This window comes from Lolium perenne, chromosome 6 (genome assembly GCF_019359855.2).
Source record: "Lolium perenne isolate Kyuss_39 chromosome 6, Kyuss_2.0, whole genome shotgun sequence".
Lineage (NCBI taxonomy): Eukaryota > Viridiplantae > Streptophyta > Magnoliopsida > Poales > Poaceae > Lolium > Lolium perenne.
Window position 1 is genome coordinate 248831548 of NC_067249.2, and position 23443 is coordinate 248854990.

Sequence of the window (23443 nt, forward strand, 5' to 3'; positions counted from 1 at the left end):
ATGAAAATGCTAAACTCTTTAAAGAGAAAGTTAAAAAATGGCATGATAGGAGGATTATCAAAAGAGAATTTAATATTGGGGATAAAGTCCTATTGTATCGGTCTCGTCTCAGATTCTTTGCAGGGAAATTACTCTCGAAATGGGAAGGACCATATGTTGTCAAGGAGGTGTATCATTCAGGAGCAATCAAAATTAGCTCTCTCCAAGGCAATGCTACGCAAGTGGTGAATGGACAAAGACTCAAGCATTATATCTCAGGAGATTCCTATAATGTTGATGTTGATATTATTCAAGTGGAAACACCGGAGGATTTCATCAAAGGGCAAATTGACGATCCGCGAACTCGACTTTGAATAGGTAACGATCTTGGTAATGAAAAGTACGCAATTTACCTTCCGAACTATATTTTTGCTGTTTTTGGAAAATATGAGAAATTACGAGTTCGAAACGGAGTGGAAAGGACGCACGAGGGGTGCCACCATAGGGCGGCGCGGCCTGACCTGGGCCCGCGCCGGCCTATGGTTTGGCCGCCCGTCGCCCCTTTCCGACTACGGTTCGATCTGGTATTTTCCTTATTTCGCGAAAATATTTGCTATATAATCTCCCGGACCCCCTGGAGGTCCGTATATCGTGTTTTCGACGTGTTTTGTTTCGAGCTGTTTACGAGGATTTGTTTCGGATCTAGAGTCATCATGTCTTCGTCGGAAACTCCGAAGGACGGCTCCGGCAAGGATGTTGGCAACTTGTACATGGAGGAGCTGAAGATGCACCCCAAGGAGTTGCTGCTCGTTGAAGGAGAAGCTGCAGGTCAAGGATGTCCAGTGGTCCTAAAGGAGAAGGAAGCCTGGAAGACAGGATGGAGAAGTTAGAACAAGAGGTTTTCAAGTACAAGAAGATGGCTGAGCGTGAGGTGGATATCTTCCACGAGTTGTGTCTGAACTCATTGCTGAACATGAGAAGGAAACTGCAAAGCTTTGGAGCGACATCCTCTCGCTTCACGACACCACCAACAAGCTCCAAGCACAACTCTATGATTTTCGAGAATCAGAGCGTGAGTATGAAAACAGGTTTAAATACATAAGCCGTGCTGCTAGTTTCAGGATCCCCGAGACCAAGACGTCGTTTCTTGATGGAGAGCCTCTTCCTTGGAAGTTTGATGACGGGAGTTCATCACCACCATCGCCGCAGGAGTAATTCATCATCGGTTTTGGCATCCCCTTGGTTTGTTCCAAGCTTGGGGGAGTGCCGCGGTATCACATTATCACTACCTTTTACTTTTATTGTCAAGTAGTGTCATATCATGAGTAGGGAAGTTATCATATAAGATGAGTTGCGTTTGGAAGTATCTCTCCTTTAGTTGGTTGTCTATGTATCCCTTGGTGTGAGTTATCGTTATGGAATATTAATGAGAAGTCTTATCATTTACATATTGCACATCCTATTTTAGTTTGCAATCTTTACTATATGATTCACCTTGTTGTTAGTATTGGTATCACTTTGGGAGCATTGAATAAATCTATTTGGTTTTGGCAAACTTAGCATTGGTCAATAGCAACAACACTTTAAGGTTTAAATAGAAAAGAGAAATACATGTAGATGTTTCATTGTCTTTCTTGTTAGCTCATAGCTTATTATTCTGAAGTTAAAATTGTTTGTGCTTACAAGGAAGATGCATGATTGTTTCTACCACATGTATATTTGTTTGTTTCCCTCGACTCTTATGCTTGCTAATTAACCTTGCTAGCCAAAGACCTGTACTGAGAGGGAATACTTCTCGTGCATCCAAACCTTAACCCAAACCTATGCCATTTGTGTCCACCATACCTACCTACTACATGGTATTTTCTGCCATTCCAAGTAAATACTTCATGTGCTACCTTTAAACAATTCAAAACTTAGTATCTCTTATTTGTGTTAATGTTTCATAGCTCATGAGGAAGTATGTGGTGTTTTATCTTTCAATCTTGTTGGGCAACTTTCACCAATGGACTAGTGGCTACATCCGCTTATCCAATAATTCTGCAAAAAGAGCTGGCAATGGGATTCCCAGTCCCAAATTAATTAAATTAAATAGACACTCCTCCATGGTATGTGATTGATGGACGGCACCCGAAGGATTCGGTTAGCCATGGCTTGTGTAAGCAAAGGTTGGGGGAGTGTCATCATCATAATAAAACTAAAATAAAAAGGCACTCCTTCATGGTATGAGATTGTTGGCAGGCACCCGAGGATTCGGTTAGCCATGGTTTGTGAAAGAAAGGTTGGAAGGAGTGCCACACAAAATGAAAATAATATGGGAGCCGCTCTTAGGAGGTTGTCCGGCAAGGGGTTAGAGTACCCGCTACCGATCGTTGACAACAACAAACACTTCTCAAAATGTTACTTTTATTCTCTTTATATGATTGCAAAACTGAAAAAGCTCTAGCACATGATTTAATCCCTGCTTCCCTCTGCGAAGGGCCTGTCTTTTACTTTATGTTGAGTCAGTAAACCTATTTCCCTCCATCTCAAGCAAGCATTTGAGTAGTTGTGATCAAACCATAATATTGTGATTTGCTACATCATGTCTTTTATTCTTCCTTGTTTAGTACAAGTTTTATCTGAATGAATATAGCTTTGCAAGTTATCAATGACCATGAGAAGACCATTATGATTGAGTATGCAAGTTGTGCCTTATAAATGAGAGCGCTGCTCAATAAGATAAATATAATCTGTTAGTTGTTCTCTGACCAAGAACGAAGTTTGCCATCACCAATCATGATTTCTCATGCACCTTTACTTGTGATTACCCTATACTTGTTTCAATATGAGTTATAAGAGGTTGTCTACTATAATGTCCTGTGTGAATGAATATGATGCTTCTTGTCCGTATTTTATTTATCGACTCTTCACTCCATAAACATGTGGTCATGTCTATCGAGCTCAGTTTCGCTTGGGGACAAGCGAAGTCTAAGCTTGGGGGGAGTTGATACGTCCAATTTGCATCACTATTTTATATCATAATTTGCTGTTATTCATTGATATATTTCATATTGGGACACATTACTTATGTTATTTCATCTATTTTGCATGTTTCATCGTTATTGGAGGATCGAACACCGGAGCCAGGATTCTGCTGGAAAAAGCACCGTCAGAACGCAATATTTTGGAAGATCAACTCTGGAAGGAAATTATACCAAAAATCCTATTTTTCAAGATGACGAAGGAAGCCAGAAGGAGGAGCCAGGAGCAGCCAGGGTGGGCCCACACCCTAGGGCGGAGCGGCCCAGGCCCGGCCGCGCCGGCCTGTGGTGTGGAGGGCCCACGACCCCTTTCGCCTCCTTTTCTTCGCCAAACCCTTCGTCCCGAAGACCTAAGCCACAGAGGGTACCTCGCGAAGAGTTCTGACCGCCTCTGCGGGGCGGAGAACACCAGAGAGAAAGAGCTCTCCGGCGGGCGAGGAATCCGCCGGGAAATTCCCTCGGGAGGGGGAAATCGACGCCATCGTCACCGTCATCGAGCTGGACATCATCGCCATCACCATCATCATCATCTCCACCATCATCACCGCCGTCATCACCGCTGGACACCGTCACCGCCATAGCAATTTGGGTTTGATCTTGATTGTTTGATAGGGGAAACTCTCCCGGTATCGATTTCTACTTGTTGTTGATGCTATTGAGTGAAACCATTGAACCAAGTTTATGTTCAGATTGTTATTCATCATCATATCACCTCTGATCATGTTCCGTATGATGTCTCGTGAGTAGTTCGTTTAGTTCTTGAGGACATGGGTGAAGTCTAAATGTTAGTAGTGAACTATGGATGAGTAATATTCAATGGTGTGATATTTAAGTTGTGGTGTTATTCTTCTAGTGGTGTCATGTGAACGTCGACTACATGACACTTCACCATTTATGGGCCTAGGGGAATGCATCTTGTATTCGTTTGCCAATTGCGGGGTTGCCGGAGTGACAGAAACCTAAACCCCCGTTGGTATATCGATGCAGGAGGGATCGCAGGATCTCAGAGTTTAAGGCTGTGGTTAGATTTATTTCTTAATTACTTTCTTGTAGTTGCGGATGCTTGCAAGGGGTATAATCACAAGTATGTATTAGTCCTAGGAAGGGCGGTACATTAGCATAGGTTCACCCACACAACACTTATCACAACAATGAAGATTATTTAGCCGTATGTAGCGAAAGCACTAGACTAAAATCCCGTGTGTCCTCGAGAACGTTTGGTCATTATAAGTAAACAAACCGGCTTGTCCTTTGTGCTAAAAAGGATTGGGCCACTCGCTGCAATTGTTACTCTCGCACTTTACATACTCGTACTTTATTCAACTGTTACATCAAACCCCCCTGAATACTTGTCTGTGAGCATTTACAGTGAATCCTTCATCGAAACTGCTTATCAACACCTTCTGCTCCTCGTTGGGATCGACATTCTTACTTATCGAAGATACTACGATACACCCCCTATACTTGTGGGTCATCAGGGACATACCCCGTAAAATCTTAAGCACATAAATTTTCCATAGATCATAATTTGTGCCATCAAATATAAACAAGTTATTGTGCACTAATCCCCTAACCGACATCTTTACTCTCAAGGCGGTGAAGCCTAAGAATGAGAGACCTTGCTCTGATACCAATTAAAAGGACACGGATGTCGCCTAGAGGGGGGGGGGGGTGAATAGGCGATTTTAAAACTTTTACGAGATGGGCTTAACAAATGCGGAATAAAACTAGCGTTTACTTTGTCAAGCCCAAAGCCTATATACTATGGTTCACCTATGTGCACCAACAACTTATTCTAAGCAAGGGTTCACCTATGTGCACCAACAACTTATGCTAAGCAATACAAGCAACTTAAGTGATAGCAAGATATATATAACTTCAAGCACGATGGCTATCACAAGGTAAAGTGCATAAGTAAAGAGCTCGGGTATAGAGATAACCGAGGCACGCGGGAGACGAAGATTTATCCCAAAGTTCACACTCTTGCGAGTGCTAATCTCCGTTGGAGAGGTGCGGTGGCTTAGTGCTCCCGAACGCCACAAGAGGCTCACCTTGAGGTGTGGTTGCTCGATGCACACCAACGCCACAAAGGCCTCACCCCAAGATGCGGTACTCACACCACACACCGAGCGCCACGAAGGCGCCTCACCTAAATCTCCGGTGACCCTCGCCACAAAGGCCTAGGTCACGGTTCCACTAAGGGATTTCCTTCGAGGCAGAAACCGGGCCTTACACAAAGCTTGGGGCACGCATCCACAACTTAACTGGAGGCTCCCAAGAAATCGCTACAAAGGCCTCAAATCCGTCTAGGGTTCCAAGAACCCAAGAGTAACAACTTTCTTGCTTTCACTTCCACGAATCACCGTGGAGAACTCAAACCGATGCACCAAATGCAATGGCAAGAACACCACAAAGATGCTCAAGTACTTCTCTCTCAAATTCCAACAAAGCTACAAAAGATATTGGGGGAATAAGAGAGGAAGAACAAATAGGAGGAGGAACACCAAATTTCTCCAAGATCTAGATCTAGTGGATTCCCCTCACAAAGAGAGGGATTTGATTGGTGAAGATGTAATCTAGATCTCCTCTATCTTTCTCTCAAATAGATGCAAGATTCATGGGAGGGAGAGGGAGATAGCAAGCTCAAAGAAGGTCAACAATGGGGGCAAAAACGAGCTCAAACAGATAGGAAACTTTGGGTAAGAAGACCCCCTTAAATAGGGCAAGAGAAATCTGCCCGTTATGCACAAAATTCATCAAAACCGGAACTTCCGGGGGCGCCAACTTCCGGGTGAAGTAGGGCGTCCCCGGAATGCTTACAGTATGTTTTCTGCGTGCAGAATCGTCATTTCTGGAAGTTCGGCGGAAGTAGGGCGGAAGTTCCGGCCACCGGAACTTCCGGCCAACTTCCGGCCAAAAAACTGCTTCACGGAAACTTGAATAACTTTTGCATCCGGACTCCGATTTTGATGATCTTGGGCTCGTTTTGAAGCTAGTAACAAGCTCTACAAGATCATGCAGGGGAACCATCATAGTCCAGTAAGTTAGGATAGAAACAAATGATGAAAGGTTTGACCTATCTAAAAAAGACATACCGGTAAAACCTCCAATCTTGAAAATGCAACAAGTTGCCCATGCAAAAACCATTTTCGATGAACTAGAGCTTGTCATGAGAATAAGAACAAGCTCTAAAATATAACATGGATAAGATCCAAATAAAACCAAGAAAGATGATGAACCAAACTCGAAAACGCAACAAGTGATATATGCGAAATCCGTTTTCGATGAACTGGAGCTTGTCATGAGAATAAGCAGAAGCTCTAAAACATCACATGGATAAGTTCCAAATAACAACCAAGAAAGATGATGCAAGGATGCAAAGGTTTGAGCTCTCTCCGAACGATACGATCGAGTTACTCACTCGAGAGCCCTCTTGATAGTACGGCAACTAAACTATAAACCGGTCTCCAACTACACTACGAGACCGGTGAGAAAGAAACCCTATCAAGACCAAACCTTATACTTGCGCATTCCACTTGAGCTTGATGACGACGATCTTGACCTCAATAAGATGGAACGCCTTTCTTGCTTGTGCTTGCTTGACGAAGTCTTCTGGATTGCTCCCCCATAATCCACCATGGGAGAGCTTCTTCTTCGGTGCATCTTCACATAACCATGACCACCATGTGGATTGCTCCCCCATAATCCACCATGGGAGAGCTTCTTCTTCGGCGCATCTTCACATATCCATGATCACCATATGGATGGCAAGACTCAAGCAAAGGATCTCTTCGAGATGGCTCATCTTGAACTTGCACTTCATTTCTCCATGGCAAGCTTCAAGCTTATGAACTCTTCGAGATGGCTCATCTTGAACTTGCACTTCATGGCAAGCTTCAAGCTTATGAACTCTTCGAGTTGGCTCATCTTGAACTTGCACTTCATTCTTCATTCTTCATCATGTTGATGTCTTGAAGTAACTTGAGGGCTCACTTCATCTTCATCTTCAAGACATACTTGACACTTGATATCCTTCATCAAATTCTTCTTATTGCAACCTTGAAGCCAACAAATGGTTCAAGAATTGCCTATGGACAACTCCTACAAATATAACTCAATGCAAACATTAGTCCATAGGGATTGTCATTAATTACCAAAACCACACATGGGGGCTCCATGCACTTTCACAAGACCTCCTCTAGCATTTCCCCGGAGGGATTTGAATTTGGGTGGGGAAGGAGGGAGATCTGAGGCTTTTGGTGTTTCTATTAATGGAGTATGACAGAGAGGGATCTTAAGAACAATTTGTAGTGTAGTGCCTAACCTTTCTAAGATAGGAGAAGGGGTATATATAGGTTCACTTGAAATCCAGCCGTTGGAACTTGTCCAGCTCAGCAAATTGTCGAGTAGGCCAGTCTGCCGGGCCTGCCACTAGGCTGGCCGGCGCCACACCCGGTGCCGCCGGGCCACAGACCGGACCGGTCGGCCGCCGCCGGGCCTGGCATCGGGCCAGTGCCGGCCGAGCCTCTGGGCTTGCAGTATATGTCTTTCGACCGTCCATGGTGCCGGAGACGGTTTGCGCCGAGCGGTCCGGTGCTGGGGCCGGCGCTGCCGGGCTGGGCGCCAGGCCGCCGATAGAAACCGATGCTGGCACCAGGCGAGAGGAGCTGACTCCGTGGAATCCACCCGGTGTGTGATGACCCACAAGTATAGGGGGTGTATTGTAGTATTTTCGATAAGTAAGAGTGTCGAACCCAACGAGGAGCAGAAGGTGTTGACAAGCAGTTTCGATGAGGGATTCACTGTAAATGCTCACAGACAAGTATTCAGGGGGTTTTGATATAGCAGATGAATAAAGTACGAGTAAGTAAAATGCGAGAGAAATAATTGCAGCGAGTGGCCCAATCCTTTTTAGCACAAAGGACAAGCCGGTGTGTTTACTTATAATGACCAAACGTTCTTGAGGACACACGGGAATTTAGTCTAGTGCTTCCGCTTCATATAGCTGATTAATCTTCATTGTTTTGATAAGTGTTGTGTGGGTGAACCTATGCTAATGCACCGCCCTTCCTAGGACTAATACATACTTGTGATTATACCCCTTGCAAGCATCCGCAACTGCAAGAAAGTAATTAAGATAAATCTAACCACAGCCTTAAACTCTGAGATCCTGCTATCCCTCCTGCATCGATATACCAATGGGGGTTTAGGTTTCTGTCACTCCGGCAACCCCGCAATTGGCAAACGAGTACAAGATGTATTCCCCTAGGCCCATAAAGGTGAAGTATCATGTAGTCGACGTTCACATGACACCACTAGAAGAATAATACCACAACTTAAATATCATAACATTGAATATTACTCAACCATAATTCACTACTAACATTTAGACTTCACCCATGTCCTCAAGAACTAAACGAACTACTCACGAGACATCATATGGAACGTGATCAGAATTGATATGGTGATGAATAACAATCTGAACATAAACCTTGGTTCAATGGTTTCACTCAATAGCATCAATAACAAGTAGAAATCAATACCGGGAGAGTTTCCCCTATCAAACAATCAAGATCCAACCCAAATTGTTACAGCGGTGACGATGTGCAGCGGTGGAGACGGCGGTGATGATGATGGAGATGATGGTGATGATGATGGAGATGATGTCCAGCTCGATGACGGTGACGATGGCGTCGATTTCCCCCTCCGGGAGGGAATTTCCCCGGCAGATTTCAGCCTGCCGGAGAGCTCTTTTCTCTCTGGTGTTTTTCCGCCCCGCAGATGCGGCTGTAACTCTTCGCGACTATCTCCCGGAGCTTAGGTTTTCGGGACGAAGAAGTACGCGAAGGAGAGGAGGCCAGAGGGGGCTGTGGGCCCCCTCCCCACATGGCGGCGCGGCCAGGCATGGGCCCGCGCCAGCCTATGAGGGGGCCCATGGCGGCCCTCCTCGGCTCCTCCTTTCGGCTCTCTTCGTCTTCTGGAAAAATAGGATTTTTCATATAATTTCCATCAATTGTTGATCTTCTGAAATATTGCATTCTGACGACGCTTTTTCCAGCAGAATCCTGACTCCGGTGCGCGATCCTCCAATAATCATGAATCATGCAAAATAGATAAAATAACATAAGTATCATCTCCAAATATGAAATATATCAATGAATAACAGTAAATTATGATATAAAATAGTGATGCAAAATGGACGTATCAGTGTGCACCGGTGCCAGGGCCGGTCTGCGCCGGACCAGCCGGTGTGGCACCCGGTGCCGCCGGACCATACGCCGGCCTGGGGTTCCTCTTTTTCCTTCGAAGTGGGGGGTCTCCCTTCATCGTCTTGTTCCATTGATACACCATTATGCATGTTAGAATAATACTTGAGAATAATCTTGTAGGCATGTATTTGTCCGATTACTCTAGCTACAATGTCATTGTTACCAAAATAATGGATAACGGTAAAATACCATTACCTCAGTAATTCACTATAAAATTTGTCAGAGTTTGTTATTTTTGTGTAGCCTAGAATATTAAGTAGTTTGTACTGAGATTTTAAACCATTGTAGTATACATCATTAGCTATCGGTAGAATTTTGATTTGAATCTTTTGAATCTTTAAAACATGAATTTCAAGTTTTTGAAAATAAAGAGCTACATGTAGGCCAGCCTTCGATTTGAAGTTTCCCGAGCATGATTTATAATTCTCCAAACGAAACAATGTACTCGTACTTTAGTTGGACAATCTATTTTTTTCTTTTTCTTTTTGATGATCAATACTATATAAAGATACATGAGCCGTCTTCAGCGATTACAAAATAAAGTTTAAAAGAAACAAGCAAATGTTCGAGATCTTCAGACTCTTTATTCTTTCATTACACAATCTTGTACTTTTCTGAAGAGATAGATACCAAACCATAAATCTGAAAATAGCAACGAAGTTCTTTCATAATTTTAACTTGACCCGCAATTCTAAGGCTATGTGCACGCGCGCGTAGTCAATCAACATTTGCAACGGTAGAAAGACCAATATGCTAGAGAATAACAACATGACAGCCTGGTCGACGTTGTTGGAGAGCCGAGAATAGGAATCACCATTGTTGAGAAAAATTACGATGACAATCCTCCTCGTGACTGTTATCACCAGAATTTGACCGAGTCAGAGGTGGGCCACGATCAAGATGGGCTTGAAGAATATACATGGAAGGAATACATGAATCGGCCTTATATGCAAAGTTTGGGCTAGTTCGCCCGTGTATCTGTAATATAGTAGGATACGTGTCGGTTAGTTAGAGTTTGGCTCGTGCACGGTTGGGATTATTCCCACGTTAGAAAGTCTACGGACTATAAATATGTATCTAGGGTTTATGAAATAAACAACAATCACGTTCACCACAAACCAATCTAGGCGCATCGCCAACTCCCTTGTCTCGAGGGTTTCTTCCGGGTAAGCATCATGCTGCCTAGATCGCATCTTGCGATCTAGGCAGTACAAGTTTATTCGCTGTTCATGCGTTGCTCGTACTGAAGCCTTTTTGATGGCGAGCAACGTAGTTATCTTAGATGTGTTAGGGTTAGCATTGTTCATCGTATCATATGATGTCGTAGTGCAACCCTGAGACGTCTAGCCGCCCTTACACCTATCTTAAGTGTAGGGGCAGCACCCCGCTTGATCATTATTTAGTAGATCCGATCCGTTATGGTTGCTCCTTGTTCTTCAAGGATTCGTTTAATATCTGCATAGTTAGGCCTTACAAACGGGTTGAAGGATCCAGTGGCGCGTAGGGTGTAGTTTGCTAGCCCTAGACAGGATGTTCCGGGGATCAACCTCGTGTTGGTTTTTAGGCCTTGTCTAGGGTCGGTTTACGATCACCGTGCGTGGCCGCCAGGCTCAATCACGAGTAGGATGTTCCGATTATGTGCTGAAAACCCTAAATTGTAGTAGATCGTTTTAGCTTTATATTGATCAAGCAGGACCACCATATATTCGTACACCTCGTGCGAATCATGGGTGGATCGGCTCTTTGAGCCGATTCACAGGACAACCTGAGAGCCGATCGAGGCTCGTATTTAATGTTTACGTGTATGCCATGCAGGAAACTAAGCGAGGCACATCCATCACCTTCCTGACCAGGTATAGGTCAGGTGGCACGCCCTTGCACCAGCATCGGACGTGCGTGCCGAGTCTTTGCGGGCCGTCGCTCGGAGGGACCAGGGCCAGCCGCGATCTGGAGCCTCCCGGCTCTACTGTGTTGCCCGTCGCTGCTCGCCGGTGGGTTTCTGACCGCAACACATTCTGGCACGCCCGGTGGGACAATCTGCGATATCAACCGCATCGCCATCTACATCTGAGATGGCGGACGGCACTCCAGTCACGTACGAGGATCTGACCGAGGAGCTCAAGAAGAAGTATGACGAGGTCAAAGCTATCCTCGAAGCTGACCTCATCGGCTCTTTTCACAGAACCCGCTCACATGGCATCAGGTGGAAAGGGTTCTCACCTGAAGGCGCGCTCGATGGAGTGGACCTGTCCGCCCCGTCAGAAGAACGCACCAGGTCCCTGCGTCAGGAGGTTAACTTCATGGTAGCTCATTCGCTACACCGCCATTCTGAGAGCCTGGTGAACACTTTGGAGCGTGTCGCTCTTCGGGTGATCCAGGAAATCATGAGGCATCAGTACTCTCCGGCAGGACCAGCTCTCGGGACTTACCAAGGAGAGATGCCACTCCAGTCCCGTCCACCGCTACCATTCACGTTGGCAGCACCAGAAGTGCCGAATTCACCGGCATACGTCGTCTACAAGATCGGTGGTGACCCTAGTGACTACCAGTTCTTGCATGAGGCACCTAAGGAGATCCCTCACGGATACACGTGCACATACGTGCCAGACTGCAGTAACTGGGCACTCACAAACCAGACTGCAACAGCAGGGACTTCTGGAACAACAGGAGGAACTTCGGGAACAGATCTTGAGAAGCAGACGTGGCTAGCTAAGTATGCCACTCCGACAAACCTCCAGAGCTCAGCTCCTGCAGTTAGCTCAGAGCTGGAAAAGCAAGCATGGCTGGCTAAGTATGCCACTCCGGCGAATCTTCAGAGTTCGACTCCTGCAGCCAGCACCGTGGATCAGATCAGTACCATCCTGAGAGACCAGTTCGGCATGGTGCCGAAAAGGAGGACAATCGGCTATTCCAAGCCGTACCCCAACGAGTACGAGTTGATCCCGCTACCACCCAAATATCGGCTCCCTGATTTCTCCAAGTTTAATGGATCAGATGGTTCCAGCTCCATCGAGCATGTGAGCCGATATTTGGCACAGCTGGGCACGATCTCAGCAGCAGATGAGCTGCGTGTGAGGTTCTTCGCACAGTCCCTCACAGGATCGGCTTTCGGGTGGTACACATCGCTGCCACCAGACTCAATCCGGACGTGGAAGCAGTTGGAGGAGCAGTTCCACATGCAGTATCACTCAGAGGCTTCCGAAGCCGGCATTGCCGATCTAGCACAAGTATGTCAGAAGCGTGGAGAAACTGTGGCAGAATACGTCCAGCGCTTCAGAACTGTTAGGAACCGATGTTATTCGGCTCGTGTGACTGAAAAAGAAGCAGTCGAGTTGGCAGTGGTGGGCCTTGCATCACCAATCAAGGATATGACCTCCCAAGCAGACTACCCTTCACTAGCGCACATGGTTCAGAAACTGACGTTATATGAACAGCGCCACCCAGACTTGTACCAGGACAAATTCAAGCGTGCGGTAGTCTCGGTTGAAGCAGATGAAGATGAAGGGTCCGCGGGAGATCAAGAGGTAGCAGTGGCTAAATGGACTCGGGGGGCAACCCCCATATCCTGCAAATGGGTTAAGCCACCAGGTCCGCCCAGAGGGTTTGATTTCGACGTAACTAAAACTGAGCAAATTTTTGACCTCTTACTTAAGGAGAAGCAGCTGAAGTTACCCGAAGGCCTAAAAATCCCCACGGTACAGGAGCTGAATGGAAAGCCATACTGCAAATGGCATAACTCGTTCTCCCATGCCACCAACGACTGCAGGGTGTGGCGTCAGCAGATCCAAATGGCGATAGAACAAGGACGTCTAATTTTCAACCCGTACGCCATGAAAGTCGACACTCACCCCTTCCCCGCCGTTAACATGGTGGAGTGCACTTACCCTGGAGGGTGCCAGCCAGGATTCTCGTTCAACATCGACATGGTAGGACCTGGACACCACTCTGGTAAGGACGGAGACGAGGGCAGCTGCTCTCGTAGCAAGGACATAGAGGAAGCCGTTCCACGCGATCGGCTCCGTCACGATGGCAAGCGCTACATCACAGAGGGAGAAGTAAGGAATGTGAGATATCAGCGACCTCTCTCTGATCACCTCCTCAACAAGTATGTGAGTCAATATGACCAACGCCGACGACCCAACGACGATGGTGAAAGAGATCGTCTGGCTAGGGACGCCAGGAGACATCGTCGGCATGATCGCGACGAGGAGAGATATGAGCGCCACACCAAGGAAAAGTCAAGAGAGCAAGACGACGAGGATAGGCACTGGGACTGCCCCTTCTTCAGACACTGCTGGGATTCAGGAATGAGACGATTGCCTACAATTGGCAACTGCCCAGAATGTAGACAGAAGAGGAAGGATGCAGCTAACGTGTCCGTGTTCAAACGTCTAGGGCCTCTTCTGCCTCGGAACAAGCACGCTGAGTCCCCTCGGGTGGAAGATCTCGAGGATTTGGAAGACGATGATGAAGAAGAAGAAGATAAGTACCACCGGCCAAGGTGGTGCCCTGATGGACTCAGCCGTTCCCAAAAGCGTAGGGTTCAGCGGCTACGTGGTTTGGAGGAAGCCGAAAGGTTATACCTGCACACGTTGAGGAAGGCGCGGCCTGATCTGGCCGCTAAAATTCAGCGAACCTTGGACGAAGAAGGACGGCCACAAAGGAAAGAGTGGCGCCCCAGACAAAAGAAAGCCGATGATGAAACATCGGCTGGCACAAACATGGTGTTCATCCTTCCGACGGAGTTTAGTGCTCCAGGATTAGACGAAGCACCTGTGGCACAACTTGACTACGGCCCACGACCAGTTATCTTTGGGAAGCCACGAGAAAGAAGCTACAGACATCTGAAGGCCCTGTACTTGCGAGGTTATATCAATGGGCAGCCTGTCAACAAGATGCTGGTGGACACCGGAGCGGCAGTCAACATTATGCCATACTCCATGCTACGTCGGTTGGGACGCTCTAGCTCGGATCTGATCAAGACCAACGTGACATTGAGCGATTTCAACGGCCAAGCGTCTGACGCACAAGGTGTTCTGAACGTGGATCTGACCGTAGGAAGGAAAACCATCCCTACGACGTTCTTTATTGTCGATAGCAAGAGCACCTATGCTGTCCTGCTAGGAAGAGATTGGATCCACGCCAACTGTTGCATTCCATCCACGATGCACCAATGCGTAATACAGTGGGATGGAGATGAAGTAGAGGTCGTCCATGCAGACGACTCAGCCGAGATTTCAACGGCTGGCATGAACGCTTGGGAGACAACAGGCCAAGAGCCACTCTCAGGCATCAATTTGGACGACTGCGAGCGCATCGACGTGACGAAGGACGGGGTTAGGCTGGTCTTATCCACCGGCCTGACCGTCTAGCAAGAACAAACCTATGGACAAACGTGGCGAGGCCGATCCTTGGGATCAGCCCCAAAGATCTATGGAGGAACATTGCAAAACCTTCATTGAGCGATTCAATCAACGTGGAGGCCGATTCCAGCAATCGGCCAAAATTATCCTCACCATACGTTCTGCCTGTGTTCAACGTCGATCTAATGGGCAGCGGTTTTACGTCGGCTGATGAGCTGGAAAAATCAACATTGGTCCTACCGGAGCCGACGTTCAAATACAATGCCTTGCCTAACTACAGAGCCGATATCCGCAGTTACCTGGCAGATTCGGCTCGGGGGGCACCTAATCAGATGAACATGTGCAGATGAACATGTGTGCAGTGAAATATTGGGGGCCGATAGAAAAATCGGCCAGTAAATTTTTTTTTTCTCATGATATACAGCCGATGCACGGACATCGACTTTAGAGCTAAGAAACAAAGCCGATGCACAGCCATCGACTCTAGTACAAATTACACAAGATCTACCAGCTGCGTGTTCAAGACGCGGATTTTCCCCAAGACGGTCTTCAGTTCAGCTTCAAGGCCTTCTGCTTCCTTGAGGGGGTGAACAATGAATTTTCTCTTCGCCAGTTCAGCAGTACTGTCAGAAGCGTCAGTTTTGGCATGCAAGGCAGCCTTTTGTTCATTAAGCCGTTGGTGTTTCGTCTACAATATCGGCTTTCAACGGAAGAAGAGGCGATCGATGGGGGCAAGTTTGGCTGGCTCGGCATGGTGGCTGTCTCAGAATTACCTGAGTTCAAAGCCCTTTGACTGATCTGTGCATCCTCACCGATATTCTCGCCTTGACTGAGGCTCGGGGGGCAGCTGGCCTGGTAGATGCTCTGTTTTAGAAGCCGATTGGGGTGTCATCGGCTGATTCCTTCGTCGCAACCTTCTTCAAAAATGGTGAATTCTTGCAGAAGAGGATCACTGGACCCGGTGGGAGGAATTTAAGGGCTCTCTTGAAGACTCCACATTATCCACCAGATCTCAAAGTCATCAGTTGAAGAATTAAAGGATAGATTGTGAAGAACCGATGCGTTGCTATCGGCTCATTGAGCATTGGCTAAGTGAACAATCGGCAAAGTCAGTATGAAGGGGAATCGGCTAAATTAGCTTAAAGAAAATCGGCAAAATCAAACTGGGGGAAATTCTTCATTGATAAATAGGATTTCTTACATAAAGAGCTGATTGCTCTCAAAAGGAAATACTAGGGGGTACATTGCCCCATCTACTACTGCTGATCCTATGCTAAGGGTCCTATCTACGGGCCGTCGCTACCCTCGTCGTCGCCGTCGTCGCCGCTGTCGGCGCTACTCCCGGCGGGCTCGTCGTCGCTGCTGCAGCGGCCGCCGGCCGGGCCCTCGTTGTCCTCGTCCTCCTCGTCAGCGTCGTCATCATCGCTGTCGAAGTCGCTGAGGTTCCCCGGCCAGGGGCAGAAGCGCTTGGCCGGCGGTTCGTCGGAGGAGGTGTCGTCCTCCTCCTCCTCCTTCTCCTCCTCCTCCTCCTCGGGGGAGGTGAAGTCATCACAGGAGAAGCGATCGTCATCGCTCTCCTCCTCCGTTTCCCCGTCGGCGAGGAAGCGGAGGTCACTTTCCCCGTCGGTCGAGGACTTGTCGTCCTCAGACCAGACGGAGAAATCGTGACTGGATCCCTCCCCGGCTTCGATGGCGCGGCGGATGTTGGCCGCGTGGGCCTCCTCCGGGTTCCACTCCGGTGTCGGCTCGCGGGAGGAGGAGGACTGGGTGAAAAGACCCGATGAGGCAGAGGAGGAAGAAGACATGGTGGCACAGGAGGGCTTTTGGAGTGCTAATGCGAAGGGGATGAAGAAGCAAACTGTTTGGAGCAGTTAAATAAAAGGGGATATAGTGGAAATTCAATGCCATAGCAGTTTCCGAGGAAGTGGTGCCCAACAAATTTTTTTTTGCCAGGTCACACGGAGAAGTGGAAAAGGCAAGGCATCATGATGAAGGATACTGCGACGGTTCTGCCACGACATGACCCGACGAAGAAAAAAGCGGAGTGATTTTGGAATTATCAATTCCAAAACCAGGGGGGCATGTGTTATCACCAGAATTTGACCGAGTCAGAGGTGGGCCGCGATCAAGATGGGCTTGAAGAATATACATGGAAGGAATACATGAATCGGCCTTATATGCAAAGTTTGGGCTAGTTCGCCCGTGTATCTGTAATATAGTAGGATACGTGTCGGTTAGTTAGAGTTTGGCTCGTGCACGGTTGGGATTATTCCCACGTTAGAAAGTCTACGGACTATAAATATGTATCTAGGGTTTATGAAATAAACAACAATCACGTTCACCACAAACCAATCTAGGCGCATCGCCAACTCCCTTGTCTCGAGGGTTTCTTCCGGGTAAGCATCATGCTGCCTAGATCGCATCTTGCGATCTAGGCAGTACAAGTTTATTCGCTGTTCATGCGTTGCTCGTACTGAAGACTTTTTGATGGCGAGCAACGTAGTTATCTTAGATGTGTTAGGGTTAGCATTGTTCATCGTATCATATGCTGTCGTAGTGCAACCCTGAGACGTCTAGCCGCCCTTACACCTATCTTAGGTGTAGGGCGGCACCCGCTGATCATTATTTAGTAGATCCGATCCGTTATGGTTGCAACTTGTTCTTCAAGGATTAGTTTCATATCTGCAGAGTTAGGCCTTACAAACGGGTTGAAGGATCCAGTGGCGCGTAGGGTGTAGTTTGCTAGCCCTAGACAGGATGTTCCGGGGATCAACCTCGTGTTGGTTTTTAGGCCTTGTCTAGGGTCGGTTTACGATCACCGTGCGTGGCCGCCAGGCTCAATCACGAGTAGGATGTTCCGATTATGCGGTGAAAACCCTAAATCGTAGTAGATCGTTTTAGCTTTATATTGATCAAGCAGGACCACCATATATTCGTACACCTCGTGCGAATCATGGGTGGATCGGCTCTTTGAGCCGATTCACAGGACAACCTGAGAGCCGATCGAGGCTTGTATTTAATGTTTACGTGTATGCCATGCAGGAAACTAAGCGAGGCACATCCATCACCTTCCTGACCAGGTATAGGTCAGGTGGCACGCCCTTGCACCAGCATCGGACGTGCGTGCCGAGTCTTTGCGGGCCGTCGCTCGGAGGGACCAGGGCCGCCCGATCCTGGGAGCCTCCCGGCTCTCTTTGTGTTGCCGTCGGCATTTGCTTTCTTGGGTGGGTTTCGATCTGCAAAGGTGACAACCATGGAAAAATAACCAAAATTGGTCTTGCGACGCAAGATCTGAAGGCCCATATCTACAGAATTGCAATCTTCTAGTGGCACCATTTACACCGAGAGGGAGAGCTCATCATTGAACGAAAGAGCAAAGATTATTTATTGTAGACGATGCAATCTTCATTAAAGCAGAGACCAAGAAAAATGACTACCTAAATCCAAACCTAATCTACTCAAAATATGACTTTTAATAAAAACTCCACACATACATCAGTTTTCCAGTTCTCCCGGCGACGAGGAAGCCGATAAAAAAAGGTGGAACCAATTCATAGAAGAGGCTAAAGTGGAGGCCGCTAGGTTTTTATTTATAGAGGCAGCAGCAGCTCTCATCAACAATGATGTATAGGTGGACATGCTGGTTTGGTTTCCAAGTGGCTGCTTCTGGGAGAAATGCTGGACTGAATGGGTATGAACCGTGTAGGCCGATTTGACCACTGAACTTACTGTCGCCATGCATGATGCTGCTTGACCTTTTCACCGCGCGCACGATGATCTTGGTTAAGCAACCGTACGTTTCGATGCGGCCGGTGGTAGATTTTGTTGTCAGGCGTAACCGCGTCCTTCCGTGCCTCTTTGTCCAAGTACCCAACCACCAGGAGAAGGGACCGACTTGCCCCTCGAGCCGGTTATCTCCTTGTTCTCGAATCGAAAGAGAGAAAAGGTTTCCGTCCCCTTCTTCCTCTCGCTCCTCCCCATCTGCAAATCGCAAATCCTACCAGAAGCCGCCATGTCCCGCGATCCACAGCCCCTCCCCAAGCGCCATATCAAGCCTCTGCTGATTCCTCCTCTGAATTCTGCCTCGTTTCACCTTGCTTTCCTTCTTCCTCTCGCCCGGCAGATCTGCCTGTCCATCCAGTCTACCTGAATCGAAACCGCCTGCAGATCTTGCCGTGCCCGGCGAGCAACACCACCCGCCGATCAGTTCGCCGCACCAAGGTGCCTTCTCGATGTACCGCCGGCGAATTCCTCGGAGGACGGCGCTTGACTTTGCCTCGTGCCCGCCCTGCCGGAGCTGAGCCGTAAAGCTTCGATTTTTACGCATGGGATATAAGCCTTCGATCTGTACGAGCCTTCAATTCGTCTATGTGCTCTATGTTACTGGTCAATTTATGTACTAACCGTTTCTTCAATCTCCAGATCGCGTGGGCTGATGGTGCGTTGACGATTTCAGTAGCCGGAGACGACGCCCAGGCTGAATATTGCCAACTTTCTTCCTGTGAGGGTAAATTCCCCTGCCTCGCCATCCCTAAGCTCTTCCTTGATGCTATTTGCTCATCTACAATTGCCATCGCTGGAATTCCGTATTACTTTTGCATGTTTATTGTTGTGCCCATGACAAATTGCATACCCGTGTTGCTTTCCCTGTCGTCATTACAGTTACAGTTTGATTTTACATGCGGGATTTGGCCATGCACCAGAAACATGACGCCATTTGATATTTTACTGTGAGCGGGGTGAATTCACCGGGACTGACATGCCTTCTCTCTCCTCCTGTGTGTAACAACGCAGGGGGCTGGTCTGCGAGATCTCGGCAACACATGCCGCCTCAACTCGGTTCTGCAATGCCTGGCCTACGCCGACCCGTTCGTGACCTACCTGCCAGAGCGAGAAGCACAAGTCCTCATGTAAGATCGATGCCGCTCAGAAATCTGTATACTCCCTGAATGGTATTATGATGTTGCCTGTGGAAGTGCCTGTACCAAGCAGTCAAACAGCCTTGGTGCTGCCTTGTTCGCATGATTCGTTTTTCGAGTAATAATGGTTTGTCTGCAACATACTTTGGTCTGGTGGTCTTCAGGCCTTTGGTAGATATGTGTGGTTCTTGATAAGCCACGGCCTGTTTGTATGTTACATTTGCATGGCATGCATTCAATCTTGGGACAGTGCCTTACTCAAATAATTAGTTTCATGTGGGTTGAAATGCTAAGCCACGGGTAGTAATATACATGCAACATTCCACTACATTGGCTGGTATTGGATTTATTTCAAGAAGCCATAACTTAAAAATTCAAGTTGAGTGGCGTACAATACCAGCCAATTTATGACTTCTTCAGACAATGTGAGTAGTGAAGCCACATGTAGTAATACACATACACCATTCCATACATATACACCGACCCGTTCGTGACCTACCTGCCAGAGCGAGAAGCACAAGTCCTCATGTAAGTTCGATGCCGCTCATAAATCTGTACTCCCTGAATGGTATTATGATGTTGCCTGTGGAAGTGCCTGTACCAAGCAGTCAAAAAGCCTTGGTGCTGCCTTTTTCGCATGATTTGTTTTTCGAGTAATAATGGTTTGTGTGCAACTTAATTGGGGTTGGTGGTCTTCATGCCTTTGCTGGGGATGTCGGATTCCTGATAACCCACTGCCTGTTTGTATCTTACATTTGCATGGCAATATCCAGTGCTTTACTCAAAAATTTATTTCATGTGGGTTGAAATGTTAAGCCACAAGTAGTATTACATGCAATATTCCACTACATTGGCTAGTATTGGATTTGTTTCACGAAGCCATAGCTTAAAAGTTCAAGTTGAGTAGCGGACAATACCAGCCAATTTATGTCTTATTTAGACAATGTAAGTAGTGAAGCCACATGTAGTAATACACACACAATATTCCATAGATAAGCCACGATGGCACCAAAGCAGCATAGCATAGTGATGTAATAGTTATATAAACTGAGGTACCCAAAAGGAGCTAAGGATCTCACAAGGTGGAGTTCTTTCAAGCAGAAAATCTTAGACAATTGAAAACATCATAATAATTTAAGTTGAGCCACTGTTCTTTGCATACTTTAGAGTTACATATACTCAAGTTTTGACTAATAGTTTCTGTTGCAGACATAACAGGTGACTACTGTCTCTAATGGAACGAGGCCCATTGGAGAAGATTGAACTTGCTTTGATGAAACTACAGAGTTAGCAGAGTTTGCGAAGCAACATGAGGATTTTTTTACAGTAAAGGAGCTTTCCGTGGAAAATATTGCAGCTATAACAAATGTGGTGGAGCAGGTACCCATTCTATCACCCATCTTTGCCCTTGCCCCTCTGCACACATGAAGATCTGTGACTTTTGTTCATACTGATGCATGCATGTAGATTAATTTGTTAAATACTGTTTCTGCAGACATACTTGCAGGCTACAGCAAAGGAGGTCTTTTGTGAGGACGCTGGTTATATTGCAAATGCAGAGGAGCTGCTACCAGACCAACCCCCACTATCCGGTTGGATTACATAATGATGACGATGCATATCATGGCTGTTACTGGTTGCACTAAAATTTCACAAGAAAGGGAATCACAGAAGAGCTAAAAGACGGATCTACATTTTCTGCTGGGAATTAAAATAATTGCTGAAGATCAGTGGGCATCAGCATCAGAAGCTGTTCTTAGTACGGACAAATCGGATTCTGGTGAGAACTCTCTGCTTGTTATCCCAGAAATATGCAGGAACCTGGTAGACATGGTTTTAGTTCCTAGCAGAATATGTAGTTTGTACTAGGATGTATGAAACACAAGTGCTTGACAGCTTGTTTGGTTTTCCCATCCTGCAGCATATAAACGTGTGGTATTGTATATATGGGTTAGAGGTGTAGATAGTGATACAGTATTCCAATGACACGATCTTTTTAGTGGAAGTTAATTATGTGATGATATAACTGCCTCAGCCAGCTGCAAGTATGGTGCCATTACTAGTATTTAGTCATGATCTTACTGCAAAGCCAATATCACCAAACTGACTACAAGAATCATGGATATTTCTTACGTAGCAATTTTTATATATTATGTAAAAGTAATTTTTGTTATCTAATAAGGCAAGTAAGATCAGATATAGCAAATTCAGCAGTACAAGAATCATTTCCATGAATTATGATTAAATCCAAGAATCACTTTGCATTAAATTCCAACAGAATTGATCTCGGATTCACCAATAGTGGAACCCAGAAAGAATTAATTGCTCGTCAACCGAGAAAGAACAACTGCAGGTTCAGGCCGACCAAGATTTTAGAATTATTCGCTGGTCAACCGACAGACCCAAGGTAATTCGTCAGGAAGAACAGCCTAAATCTAACAATAGCACCTGCAGGGAAAATCTTTTGCAGATCCACCCAGAAAAGGTAATAATTCGTCAGGAAGAACAGCCTAAATCTAACAATCGCACCTGCAGGAAAACCGTTTGCAGAACCAATCGCAGATCATCTATCACCAAGAAGTTTCGTGTTCCAAGGAATCAAGAGACTAACCAATCTAGCGGTGCTTATCCATCCAAGAGTTTTTACCGTTGCTAAAGCTGTACCAAGAAACGGTCCCGAAAAAACTGCGCGTCATCCGCCACCCCTCCGGAATCATTTCTTGGCCTTCCTGCTCTTCTTTGCCGTCTCCGCCTCCAGCCGGGCCTTCTCTGCGGCTGCCTCGGCCGCCAGGCGAGCGGCCTTCATGGCCGCCTGGTACACCAAGCAGTTGTGCTTGTGATCCCTGATGAATTGGTCCTGGTAGTCGCCAGGCTTCAACCCGCACGGCATACAGCTCCACTCCGGCATTTCTGGACGCCGGCGGGTGATCGACGAGCGCACGTGGTCCCCGGTCCCCTCCCCCGCGCTGCTCCCGGCCGGCCCTCGCCCTGAACCCTGTCGCCGATGCTGCTGGTGCTCTCCCCTCTGTAGACGACGACGGTTACGGAAAGGTGATCTGGAAATTACGATTTGATTTGACAGGTTAGGATGTCACTGTCAGGCATGGAGCCGGGTTATTATATGATATAAAATGATAAATAAAACTTGTAAAGTCGGCTGTGGGACAATCCTATTAGCGGCTGTTTGGTGGGACCGGGCATGTAAAGCTCAGGGTAAACAGAACATCGGTAGCTGTTTTTTGCCTATTTATTGTGCGCATCAATGAAGTGGAAGTAGCTCGACTCATTTTTCATTTCTAATGTTGCTTAACTTTTTTTTTTTGACGATGTACGTGTATACATTGTTTCTATTCATATACACAACAATACAGAGTTGGAACACATAAAGTAAAAAAAAACAAGGCGAACACAAACAGTTATACTACAAAGTAGACACATCCTTCGCGGTCGGCGGAGAAAAAGAGCGACAGTTGGTCCACTCTTTGGCGTTGAAGAAACTCCTCGCCAGAAGGTGTTAAGGAGCCGCTGTACCCACTAGCCCCGTAAAACTGATCTAGCCCGATAAGGAAGATAGGCTGGAGGAGCCCTCCGAGCCTCTTCAGCGCCGAATCAGGGGCCAACACCATCCCACTGTTCAGGCGTCTGGACCCCTCATTGTCTTCCGCAAGCACGCAGAAGTCAAGACCGCTGCACTCCAAGAGCAATACATCCGTGCCACCACACCACGACGCAACCCCAGATCAAAGCCACTCTAGCAGCTTGGACTCCACAAGCCTTTCGTCGGCGTCAGCAACACCTTCGATGAGCATGGACATGGACTAGGAGACCATTAGTCTTAGAAGCACCATTAACATTTTCCCCACCATGGCAATAATAGAGGAACCTCGAAA

The 23443-nt window shown here is 46.9% G+C and overlaps 1 long non-coding RNA gene across 1 annotated transcript; it reads left to right on the forward strand.

Moving 5' to 3' along the window:
* Positions 1-18488: 18488 nt before the first annotated feature.
* LOC127305110 (uncharacterized) lies at positions 18489-22839 on the forward strand. Its single transcript, XR_007853674.2, has 6 exons — positions 18489-18981; positions 19057-19141; positions 19429-19544; positions 20763-20933; positions 21049-21960; positions 22089-22839. It is a non-coding gene; the product is annotated as an uncharacterized lncRNA (long non-coding RNA).
* Positions 22840-23443: the final 604 nt, after the last annotated feature.